Source organism: Notamacropus eugenii, chromosome 3 (assembly GCF_028372415.1).
Source record: "Notamacropus eugenii isolate mMacEug1 chromosome 3, mMacEug1.pri_v2, whole genome shotgun sequence".
NCBI lineage: Eukaryota > Metazoa > Chordata > Mammalia > Diprotodontia > Macropodidae > Notamacropus > Notamacropus eugenii.
In genome coordinates this window covers 400,131,932-400,145,491 of record NC_092874.1, presented here as the reverse complement: position 1 = coordinate 400,145,491, position 13,560 = coordinate 400,131,932, and positions in this window count along the sequence as shown.

The following is a 13,560-nucleotide window of genomic DNA, read 5'->3' as shown; positions in this document are numbered from 1 at the left end:
GGAAGAGGGAGGTGAAGGAGGAACAGAGATAATTTGGAACTCAAAATTTTAAAAATATGAATGTTAAGAATTGCCTTTACTCTTAATTGGGAAAAAAATACAATTTTAAAATAAATAAACTACATGATTTTTTAAAAAAGTAGGGACCATCTTGTTTTCTTCTTTTTGTATCCTCAGCACTTGGCATAGTAAGTATCCCCAGCCTGACGCATAGTAAACACTTAATATTTTCCCTATCCATCCCCCTTTTTCTCTATCCCTCTACCTACATCTCTGTCTATCCATTAATCTCTCTGTCTATCCATCTAGCTCTATCAGTCTCTCTGCTTAACTGTCTATCCATCCATCCAATTATCTGTCTGTCCATCTCTTATCTACCCATCCATCCAACTATCTATCCATCCATCCATCTATCCATCTATCTCTATCCATTGCTCTCTCTACCCATCTCTCTATCTCTATCTATGCATCTAGCTCTGTCTATCCATCAGTCTCTCTACTTATCTCTCTCTATCTATCCAACTGTCTCTACATACTGATTGTTCTCTTTCTCTCTATCTAGTCATCCAACCAACTGTATATTGATTCATCTGTCTATTCATCGATCTATCCATCCATTCAACTCTTCTCTCTCTCTGTCTCTCTCTTTCTCTCTCCCTCTCTCCCTCTCTCCATCTCTCCCTCTTTCTTTCTTTCTCTCTCTCTCCCTCCCTCCACCCCATCTTTTCCAAATTGAACAGAAACACTCTCTGCAGTATCTCCAACAAGTAGCTACCCAGCTTTGGAGACTGAGCAAGGAGGAATCCACAATTTCCTAACCCAGCCTATTCTACCTTTGGACAGCTCTAATTGTTAGGAAGTATTTTTCCTTCTTTCAAATCTAAATCTGCCTGATCACAACTACCACCCATCACTCCTAGCTTTACCCTCTGAGGCCAAGCAGAACTAACCAAATCTCTCTTCCTAACCTGGGCACTGTGAAGCAGGTCATTCCGAAAGTGGAATATTCTGACCCCACTTCAGCCAAGCCCCTTTGTTTTCCTATCCACCATGAAGAGCCCTGACTGTGAGCCCTCACCAACAAGACTGGTTTGTGTTTCTAAAAGACAACTAATCTCCCCATCCTCCAGAGGTCTATAAAGTCAAGTCCTACTTGACCTTGCTACATAATTAAGGCAGAAGGAGAGATAGGTACATTTCCTTAAAGTGGGTCAGCTACATCCCCATGTCACTAGCAAAATGTCCCTAGGATGAGAATCCAGAGGTTCAGTCCTTCTCAATGCCTGGAAAAGCATCAATAATGCCACTATGTGCTTAGTACTAAGAGTTTCTTAGGGAATTTAAAATTTGTGAAGACTGAGGATACAATGAACTCAATATTCCCCTCACCAGTGATCACAAGTGGACTCCAGCTTTGGTATCAAGCTAGAAAGGCTTCTGAAGAGAAAAAAAAAACAATCTGAAAGGAGCCTACTATTAATGCTGAGTTGGTCCTGAGGGTCACAGAGAATTAGTAAAGGCTGATAATAGATATTTAGGCAGGTTCGTGGCACAATAAATGCAGACAGGATCTGGAGTTAGGAAGGTCTGAGTTCAAGTCCAGCCTCAAACACTTGCTAGCTGTGTAATCCTGGGCAAGTCATTTAACTTTTGTCCATCTCAGTTTCTTCATCTGCAAAAAGGGGATAATAATAGCGCCTACCTCCCAGGGTTTTTGTGAAGATCAAATGAGATAATAATTGCAAAGTGTTTAGCACAAAGCCTGGCACACAGTAAGTGCTACAGAAATATTAGCTATATTTGCTACTGAAGTTACCAAATATAACTCATATTGCTAACCATCATAGAGAACCTATGAAGTAGCTGAGAAACCAGAACAGAGCCAAAAGGCCCTCCACGGGGGATATCCACAGAAACTCCTCTAACAATATGTTGACAATGAGGTGTCAAACAGATGACTGATTTGGACTGATATGCTTACAAAAACAGAGGGATTCATGCTTGTGATATGGGTCAAAATCTATAGAAAGCTCGGTTTCTTAATCGATAAAGACTTTGCAAGAAAATGATAGAAACTATACAATATATCCCTGAAGTTTGTAAAAATTTAGCACTTACTAAACCCCTAGAAAGATGATCAAGTGGTCAGAACTGCACACAAGAATAAATACTAACTCTTCATAAACTAACATCAGTCTAGCAACACAAACCTCAAAATATCCTTGAGAATTCAGAATTCAACTAAGTGACCCAGAGTTCTAGACTTGGACTCAGAATACCAGAGTTTAAATCCCACCTTAGACATTTACGAGTTTTGTGAGACTAAGCAAGTCACTTGACTTCTCTTAGTCTCAGTTTTCTCACCTGTAAAATGGGAATAATAATAGCACCTACTTCACAGAGTTGTTGTAAGGATCAAATGAGATAGTATATATAAAAGCACTTTGCAAGCTTTAGAGCATTACGTAAATATAAGCTATTATAATTATTAACAAATAAACCACTGTAATTAGAATATTCTCACATATGAAATTGCTACCTATAATCTCCCGGACAAAGCACTGAACCACAAAAATTAAAACGCATTTTAATAAATATTTTCATACCTAACATGCATAACCTTTAGACTATGTGGAATGAAAAACTCTCAACATATAGAGACCGAGGAGAAGAAATTAAAACCACTTGGCAATAGGAAGAAGTATATGTCATCCCTGTCAATCTGTCAACAAGTCAGTTAATAAGTATTTACTATTTACTCTGTGCCAGAGACTGTGTTAAGCACTAGGGATACAGAGAAAGGATTGTCCTGAGGATGCTGTCAGCAAGCCTACAGAGGTCATGCCTGCATCCCAATATTTTCATTCAGTTACAAAACTCAGTGTTTTATCTACCTATGGAGTAGTTTGCCTAACACTAGCATGAATGGATAGCAGGATAGCAACTTGATCCAGGACTGTTTCTATCTGAGTTCCAACAAACATAAATCCAAGAAGAGAAATGATAATAATAACAACTGATAGTTTCTATAGGGAGACAGCAATGTTTTTCAATGGCTGGAATGCATCACCAAATTAGAGGGTTTATACATAATTAAGGTAGGAGTGTGGGCCTGGTTTTCAATGAAAATGACCTCACCTTTTTCCCTTACTTTCTGTTCTGATCAAATTATTTGCATTCCAAGGCAGGGAAGATCTTGGGAATTCCAAACCCTAAGTCAGATGACTGACTTTTTTTCAGTTGTCTGGGATGAAGAACAATGAATTCATCCCCAGACATGGGTGTTACATGAAAATATTTAACCTTGACCTGGCAATATCCCTAGCTTTTGTTAGAAGTCTACAGTAGTTCAAAACCTCTTTGATGACATAGCTTTCGTTTTGCTCTTATTAGGGAGAGGCTTTCTAGTCACTAACTAGAAAGTCACCAGAAGACTGTAGCTGAAGGGGCTACCAAACACACCTGAAAAGATGAAACCCTGAAGCCTGTAGGAGGAAACAATGATGTCCAGCATCAACCACAAGTTCTAGCAAAGAAACCAGCCCATTAAAGAGCAAAGAAATTCAGATTAAGAAAGACAGAGAAAACTAAAGATGGGATGCCCAGAACGGAGCAGCAGTGGCATTCTATAACAACTAATTATTAGCCCCAAAGGAAGCATCACTCAGCATGGAACAGGTCCAGAAAGAGTAGGTTAATGAGATTGCCAGAAGATGTTGGTGGCTCTGTATCTTCAGAGAAGTGAATTGTCCTTCCACTCATATATCCCAACCACACACATTCCTTCCATGTATTCCCTACATGTAAGGTCTTCATCATGCATGCATTATCTCCATATTTCTACCCTCCTTATAGATGGTGTATGTATTTGTGAAGGAACATGACACAGATTTATGAGGTGATTTTCCATTGCTATTTTTCTTACTATGCTATTTCGTTAAATTTCTTTGAACTAGTTGTATCCTTTCAATGCCTAGTAAAAGTAAACAAAATGGTAGGAGGTCATAAGCTATAGTTTTGAGTGGGTACAGATTCACAACGCAGTCTCAACTTGTAGAGCCTTTCTGCTTCTTTAAGCAATAAGAAATAGCTTAGGTGCTTCATTTACAAAGCACTTTATATAGATTTTCTCATCTGAGCAGTACTACAGTCATTCTTATCCCCTTTTTAGAGATGACATTTTACCTGGATGCAAAGACATTAGCTTACTTGCCCATGGTCACATGTAAGTATTAAAGTCAAAAATGGAACCTAAGTCTTCTGAACTCCAAGTCTTGGTGTTGCCTTCCTTGGGCCATAGTCTTCAAAGAATGTAAGTTGAAGTCACCCAAGAAGCAATAAGTGAAAGACATATAGTGGGCATCAGTAGCTTCTAGCAATATTACCAAAGAAAAATGGTAAGGAGAACAAGTATTAAGGACATTATCAGAAAAGTGTACACTCAGAAAGGGAAGTGAACTGATAATACAGGGACAGTAAAGAATAACCAATTGATAAATGATCCACGCACATTGTAAAGAGATTAGAGGAAGTCCCTACAACATTGACTGGATCCTCTTTTGGAGGATTTGTGAGAGGGCGTGGACAAGAGTCACATCAGATAAGATGATGGAGATGGTTACTGACCTCTACAGTTGGATAGAGTACCACAAATCAATTCTATTAAAGTAAGAAGTTTCTAAAGCCACTAAAGGTCATGGTGACTCATTCCCCTCCCCTGGTACCAACCAAAGATTTACCTCTGACCCTACCCCCTTGAAAGTCCACTACAGAACATTCTTAAGACATAACCAACCTGTAATCTTAGGACTAAAGCCCAAATGAGGACAGCAGAGAGACATAATAGTAGCTTTCTCTTTGAGTATATTAGTTATATAGCTAAAAATGGTCATGCAAACTACAGTCCTTAAATTACTCATTTTAATTAACAAAAAATTTGAATATCAAATGCAATTTCTGACATCCATAGGGTCAGTCCGGCTCCTTGCTGGGTGTGCTATTTTAGCATTAAACAGTCTGACAACACTTGTCTTCTAAGTCAATTCGATTATATCACTTCCCCAGCATGCAATACACATCCAGTTTTAAATGACCCTTTAACCCTAGGTAGCATCACAGAAAACACAGGAAGACAGTGGCTCTAGACTAATTACATAAGGCTTTTTGAAATAGAAAAAACCACTCCCTATTAAGAACAGTACTAATAGATGATAATATTGGACAATATATCCCAAGGCTTCTTAGCTTCACATTATTACTGGGTTATATTTCTGACAATTCAGACTCCTTGTGATTTCCCAAACAGCATTTCATCTGCCTTTGCATAGTCTATCTCTTGTGCCTAGAATGTACTCTTAGAATTCTTTTCTCCGCTCATGTACAACCTCTTACAGGGAGCCACTCCTGATTCCCTTAAAGCTCTCTCCATCAAATAATTGTATATTTACTTATATATGTATATATATATATATATACACATATATATATGTGTATATATATATATATATATATATATACATACATATTATACCCCTTTTCCAATAGAACGTAAGCTTCTTGAAGGAAGGGACTGCTTTTCATTTATCTGTCTTCAGAGTCTACCTAGCATATAGTTAGAACCTAATGAAAGTTTGTCAAATGGGAGTAGATTTCTACCTACATTTTAAGATAGGGACTAAATGCACACCTTCTTTTGCCTGCTAGCCAAAATTAAAAATACTCAGCAGATGCCAGAGGGGCTGAGATTGGACACAAGGTTATTATCATCACTGGTAAAATGACTTTATTAAATACCTTATTTCATGCAAGATTATGCCAAGGTGCTATACTAAGAGACTTTTATAGGTCCAGGCTCTACGCCCTAAATACTTACACCACTCTATCAAGGTAGAAGCAATGAGTATCAATAGCAAAGATTACCCTAGATTGGATTATGGAATTTCTTGTCCCAGAGAGCTTTAATACATAGTATTCCTTAGGCTAGAAGGATTGGGAATGGGAAAGCAGGAAAAGGGTCTCCTGGAGGCAGGAGGACAGACAATATGACCTCAAGGGGTCCCTGGCAACTAAAAGATGCCAATCTTAATAAGGAGCTTGACTCACCCCTGGAGTATTGTCTTGTGCAGGTCCTTGAGTCCCAGAGATCTCTCCACCTCTCATATCTGAGTGATGACACCACTATTTTGAGTCTCAAAGAGATATAAGGAAATCTGTTGGTCCAACCTGTGAAACCTGTGCAATCTCCCTTAGCCAACTGTTTCCTTCCTGGACTCCAGGGCTTAAGAATTTACAAAAGAAAGTGAGTGCCCTTAACTAAGGCTGATAACTATGCTTAACTAAGTCTTCTCCAGCCAGTGAATCAGTGCAGGGAAGCAGAAAAGAGTAACTAATTATTTAGTCTAGAGAAGGAAAAGCTGAGGGTGACTTAATAACAGTCTTCAAGGATATGAAGGGTGATTATGAGGAGGCTGGTGACCAGCTGTTTTCTGTCTTCACTGAGATTAGAAAAAAAGAGAATGGGAGTCAGTTGCAGAAAGAAGGGTCTAAGGAAACATGAAGGGGAATCTCTCCTACTGTTAAATGTCATAGGATCAGAGAATTTGGGGGTGAAGGGGGCCTTAAAGATCAGTTAGTCCAACTCCCACACTCTACTGATTAGGAACCTGAGGCTCTGAGGAATTTATACAACTAGTAAAAGTGTCAGGGCTGTGAGCTTCAACCCAGGTCAACCAATCTCAAATTCAGTATTGTTTCTATTGTGCTACATTTAGAGAGCAATGCAGATCTGAAAAAAGTGACCAAGATGGAGCTCATTCCAATCCAGAGATCTCTAAGATGAGGAAAGATAATTATTGATAATTTGGGGTCTTCTAATCCATCTTCTCTGGAAGGAAGGGGAAGTCTTAACACTCTAGAACAGTGATCTCCAAAATGAGTACTGTGACCTAGCTCCAAGGGTTGCCTGGTCAGCCACTCAGAGGGTGGGAAGATGGTTTGTATCCCATCCTCCCTGTGAGAGCCAACCATAGGGCTTGTTGCTAACACACCCTCCCAAAATTCTCCCTTTCTGTTCCCTCCCTCTGTAAGTTCCCAAACTTTTCCCTTTCAGAGCAGAGCTAAACAGTTGCAATCTAACCATTTTCCAGACACCCACAGTAACATTGCCCTAGTACTTTTGGGAAAATAGGCACACCGCTAAACCATCAAACCTGCTCCCCATCTCTAACAGTGCTGGGGCTTCCACAGGCTCTCGTCAGAGGGCAGATTTTGCCCTCTGGGTAAATGACCAGTAAGTAATAGAGCTCTCTCCCTTTCATAGATGAGTCATCATTCACGTAAGTTGTTTTATTACTTTATCCTTACCTCCCCCCCTCACCAAAACCCAACCCCTTCATCTATGGTGACCCTATGCCATCCTATCCCACTCCTCACGTACAACCAGTTGCCGAATCCAGTTATTTCTACCTCAACATCTCTCATCTTTATTCCCTTCTCCACTCAGATTGCCACCACACTAATTCAACCCCCTTTAGCCTCTCCTCTGAACTCTTACAATAAACTCCTGAATGGTCTCACTGCCTCAAGTCTTGCCCTTTTCAAATCCATACTCCACGCAGTTTCCAAAGTGAGTTTCCTGAAGCACAGGTCTGACCAAATCACTACCCTACTCACTAAACTCTCCTAGCTCCCAGTGACTAGAAAACCAATATTATTTGTCTTTGTCTTTTCCTTTTGAAATTCCTACTTTTTTATATGTTCTATAATATACATATGATTAGTACTTTTGTACATATGTACTCCAAAAATCTACTCAAATGAATCTATGGTCATCATAAATGTGGATATTTCTTCTAATAATGCAGAACACAATTTATCCATGACTGCCCATCTTCTGAGACAATTATCAATTTTCTCCCAAAAGTTTACTATAGGGAGCTCACCCAAGGACTTGTAAACAATTTACAAATAAGCAAATATATACAGATTAGAAGTGTATGCTCAAAACATTTTCACTGATAGGGGTGTGTGATTATACAAGTTTGGAGATAGCTATAGAGAACACTTTATATCCCATGATTGTGCAGGTGCTGTCTTCTTTCCCAAGTATTGTTTCTGAAGTGTAGAAACGGAATCTTTAGAGTCATAGATTCAGGTAAAAGCCAAGTTCACCCCCTTCTGGGATCAGTTCTCATCAGGGGCTGTCACCATTAGCAATTTAATGAGCTCATGAGGGTTCCTTCTTTTAATTTTAAAAACATTTTTCAAAACTTTTAAACTTTTAAAAACTTAAAAAAAAACTTTTTTAACTCACAAACTAATATACTGTTGGAGATCCCTTTCCCAATGTCCCCCAGTTTCCTAGAAACACAAAAATATACCTCCCTGTATCGATTTAGAATGGGTGGACCCCAAGAGAGACACACAAATTCACACATGAGGGAAGAATGGAGGAGGATCCTAGGATAGTGCAGACCTAGAACTCACTGGTTCACACAATTTTGCTCAAGCTTACTGCCTACAAACCATATAGTCTCTCAGCAAAGCTGCTGATTTCAGAGCAGCCAGAATTAGATTGCAAAAATCAGAGGGGTCCCTAACCCTGGCTCTTCTCAATTCGAGTAGCTATTTTTAATGTTACTTTGAGATGATGACAACACATTGGAGCTACATAGCTGCTGCTGCTCAATCAGTCCTATCTGCCACCACCTGCCAGGACCCCATCCAAGAAGCATGGTGGAAGTAATCAAGAGCTATTGCTGACTATGGCTTTTCTGGGAAATCCAGGGGGAAGACTTGCCCTGAATGGTCTCAATCAATCAACTGATCAATATCTGCTATTGCCATTATTTTAGCTCTAGACAGTAAAACTCCATGAAGACAGGAAATATGTCTTATCTGAATTTTGCCTCTCCTCCCATACCACCACAGTACTCTGCACAGAGAAGGTACTTAATCTATTTACTATATTGAGAGCACCAGTGTTCTAACTCAAATATTTGACATAACAAGAAGAAATTGACATGACCAGACACAAACTTTTCCAGCATCTCCTTGACTCTAATTAGAGTCAATTCAATTATCCAGATTAGTGATGAGAACCATAGCTGATCCAAAGCAGAAAATAATTTTAAAATTATGATCATGGAATCATAGAAGTTAGACCTTGAAGAGATGTTAGAGATCATCTGCTCCAACCCTTCTCATTTCACAGATGAGGAAACTGAGGCCCAGGGATGTTAAGCAACTTGCCTAAGGTCACACAGGTAGAAAGTAACTGAATCAGAATTCACAACCTAGGCTGTCAGACTCCAAATCCATTGCTCTGTTCACTATGTAATTTCTATTTGACTTTGAAATAAATATTTGCATATTTCATTATCTATATATTTATTCCATGAGATTTACCTTGGTCATTTTGTTTGCCACAAACCAATATTAAAATTAATTTGGAGCAGCTCACTATACACCATGGAAGGTAGGGAATAGGCAGTTAAGAAATGTATTAGGAGATGAAAGTTTGAGGGGGGTGGAACAAGTATTTATTATCTACTATCTGCCAGGCACTGTGCTAAGTGCTTACAAATATTACTTCACTTGATTCTTACTATAATCTTGTGAAATAGGTGCTATTATTTGCATTTTACAGTTGAGGAAACTGAGGCAGAGGTTAAGTGACTTACCCAGGGCTACACAGGTGGGAAGTGCCTGGGGTTGGATTTGAAATCAGGTTTTCCTGACTATAGGCCATATGTTTTCTACGCTGTACTACTTAAACAGTCCACAATGTGGATAATTCTTGCAAGGATAATCAAGCATTTACTGTGTGTCCATATTATATGTGACATAAATATCAAGAAATAATCCCATTCCCACAGTGCTTCACTATGCCTGGATTGAAGAACAGTTTCAACAAAAGGTCGGACAAAAGATGAATGAGTACAGTCCATCTGTCTTGTCAGCAGAGGTTTTTATGGTTATTTCACTGTCATCAAAAAGCACCACAGAATAACTACCTACAGTGGGGGTGAGACAGGAGGTAAGGGAGGGGAGAGAGCAGAACCAGTGTACAGAAAAACATTATCCCTACCCATGATGTTTTCGATTGTCTTATCACAAATCTCCCATTGTTATTCCTAGTTTATTAACACAGGCATTTTTACTGGTTGTTCCCCATGACTGGAATGGTCTCTCTCCTCATCCCCACCTTCTGGTTTCCCTGACTTTCTTCCAATCCCAGCTAAAATCCTACTTCCCACAGGAAGCCTTTGCTTCCTTAATTTTAGTACCCTCTGCTTCCTTGCTAATCTTCAGTTTATCCTGAATATAAATTGTTTGTACATAGTTATCTACATGTTCTCTCCCCCATTAGATTCTATGCTCCTGGAGGATAGGGACTGTCTTTTGGATTTTTTTTTAGAATAGTGTCTGGCACATAGTAGACACTTAGTAAATGTTTCTTGACTGACAGTGACTGAAGAGAGGAAGACAGAATCCTGAACTTGAAGCCAGGAAGACCTAAGTTCAAATCTTTCCTCTAACAATACTTAAAATAACAGCTAGGATTTATAGAGTGTTTTAAGACTTGCCAAGCACATTACATATATGACTTCATTTGATCCTCACCACAAACTGTGAAATTGACACTATTATTATCCCCACTTAAAGCTGAGCAAACTAAGATTAAGTGATTTGTCCAGGGTCACACAGCTAAGTGTGTGAGACTAGACTCGAACTCAGGTCTTCCTGATTCCAGATCCAGCACTCTCCTTTGCACTACTTACGAGTGTTGTGACCATATTCACTTGATTTCTCAGAACCTCAGTTTCCTCATCCCTAAAACAGGTTTAAGAAACCTACTTCCGAAAATTGTGGAGAGACTTAAATAAGCTAATGTGTTAAAGTGCTTTGCAAACCTTCAAATGCTAGCTACCTGTCAGCTATATTATTATTGTTAATATCAACACTACCTAGAAACATTATATTCCTGCTCCCATGGAATGTGCAGTAATATAATTTTAGAACTACAGAAATACGAACATAAATGACACCATTCCTAAAATACACAACTGCTCCATCCTATGTCTTGCCCATCCCTCCTTTAAAAATAAATGGTTACATTGAAGGTGGCAAGAGAAAAATAGGGAGGCAACTGTCTGGATTTTTGGTAAAGTGAAAAAAAAAATTATCTTCTGAGTTATGCTAAAGTGGTAGAGTCAGCCAGATAATGAATTTTATGTTCTCTGACCCGCACGTCTTGCTCACTGCAACCATGGTAAATTCCTTGTAAACTCAGCCTATAGGTTACACTTCAAAGAAATCTCTTAAACATTACAGAAAAATAGGCCCATTTGGAAACTTTTATTGGTCATTATTTTGTTTTAACATGTCTCAAACTCAACCATAATCTGAAATTAAGGCTCCAACTTTCCTTCTCAATCTTTTTCCACATTATTTGCCTTCACATACTCTATGTACCAGCTTAACTGATCTGTTAATTCTGTCTTAAATTTGACATCCTGTCTCCTAACATTCACATACGCCTGTAGATCCCCATCACCTCCATGATCTTATCTCTTTTAGAATTCTTCTTTTCTTGAAAGGCTCAGATCAGGTGTCATCTCCTCTATGAAATCTTCCCTTATCCCCTCAAATTTTTCTAGAGCACGTGGTCTAGATCTCTTTTGCCCCCTAATAGCTAAGCATTTATATATCATTTAGAGGTTTGCAAAGTGCTTTACAAATATCACTTCATTTTATTTTTACAACATCCACTGCCACCCCTACCCCCAGAAGTAAGTGCTAATATTAGTCCCATTTTGTAAATGAGGAAATTGAGGCAGATTTAAGTGACTTACATAGAATCACACAGCTATTATTGAGGCTGGTTTGGAACTTGAGTCTCTCCCTTCTCATCTCTATCTAATGTCTTCCCTGGCTTCCTTTAAGTCCCAAATAAATTCCCATATTCTACAGGAAGTCTTTTCCAACCCATCTTAATTGTGAGTTCCTTGAAGCTGCAACTGTCTCTTGCCTCTTTTTTATCCCTAGGGTTTAGCACAGTGCCTGGTACATAGAAGGCACTTAATAAATGGTTTTTTTTTCACTGATTGATTAACTCCAGGTCCATTGCTCTATCCACAACACATAGCTTCCTATTATCAGTATAAGTTCTTAGGTAGAGAACTAACCTCCACTCCAGTGGACCTGTGATGAAGGATAGTATCCACCGTCTGGCAGAGGGATGATGGCATACCTGTAGAATGAGACACAGGTTTTTGGACTTGGCCAATCTGGGCATTTGTTGTTCTATGCTTGTTATTGAAAAATTGGTAAATATATACTTATTGCAAGCTTCTTGGGTGCAGGAACTAAGTATCATTTTAAAAATGTACTCTATATACAATGACTTGCATACTTTGAACATTAAATAAAAGTCTGTTGAATCAAGGTTTAATTAGGTACCCTTGGCTGATGATCAAGATTTTGTTACAATCAGTCAAACTAGACTATAGAATAAAATAAACATCTAATGGTCAAGTAAAAACAGAGATAGTCAATAATTATTAATTTGTTATTTGTGAAGCACCTACTATTTGCCAAGCCCCCCTGATGCAAAGGAAAAAAGAGTCCCTCCTCCCAAGGAGCTCATAATCAAATGGGGGAAAAAGCAACTATGGACAAACAAGCTATTATACAGGATAAATGGAAGATAATCAGCAGAGGGGAGGCAATGGCATTAAGGGGAATAAAAGCAGAGATGAAGGATCATAGATGTAAAGTTGATGAGGTTGCTAACTCAGCCTTCTCATTTTATAGAGAAAGAAGTGAAGGACTAGAAAGCTTAAATGATTTGCCCAAGAAGTCACAAATGCTAAGTAGCCCACATCACCTTTGAACCCAGGGATCACTCTAAAAGGGCTCTTTTCACTGCTTTGCTCAGTGAAACACCCAAGAGACATAGTGGGGTGCTCAGCATTTGGGGTACAGAGAATTTGATGGTTCTCTTTCAGCTCTTAAATTCTCATTTTACATATATGGAAACTAGGGTCCACAGTGGTTTAGGGGACTTACTTATTCAAGCTCATTCAGGCAGTTAATGGCAAAGCCAGGGCTAGAAACTAGATACTGTGACTCCCAATTCACTATTTTGTCTGGTGCACCATGCTACTGTTTTCTTAACAGAGTTCCCTGATATTTCTCAGGTTCTCTTTCAAATCATCAGTCCCTGACTTTGGTCAGTCTGTCCTGGGATTAAATGAGAGGAACTGTCACCACCATGTCATACTCCCCTCAGCCATACTGGTTTGGCAGTTTTGAGAAGTTTACAGAGATCAAAGACCTCAACAAACTTGCTTTGCCTGCAAAGTGCATAAACAAAAGGGATTATCCAGAGGACTTTGCGATTCCTTCTTCTCTGACCCTGAAAAACTTGATTCTGCAGATAAGTGTTAGCTGAACCCCAATAAGCTGGCCCTTCTGTTAGATGAAGCCAGGGCTGAACACATGTATAAGTGGCATTTTCCCATTTAATCAAGTTGTAGGCTTCAATTGTTTTCCCTA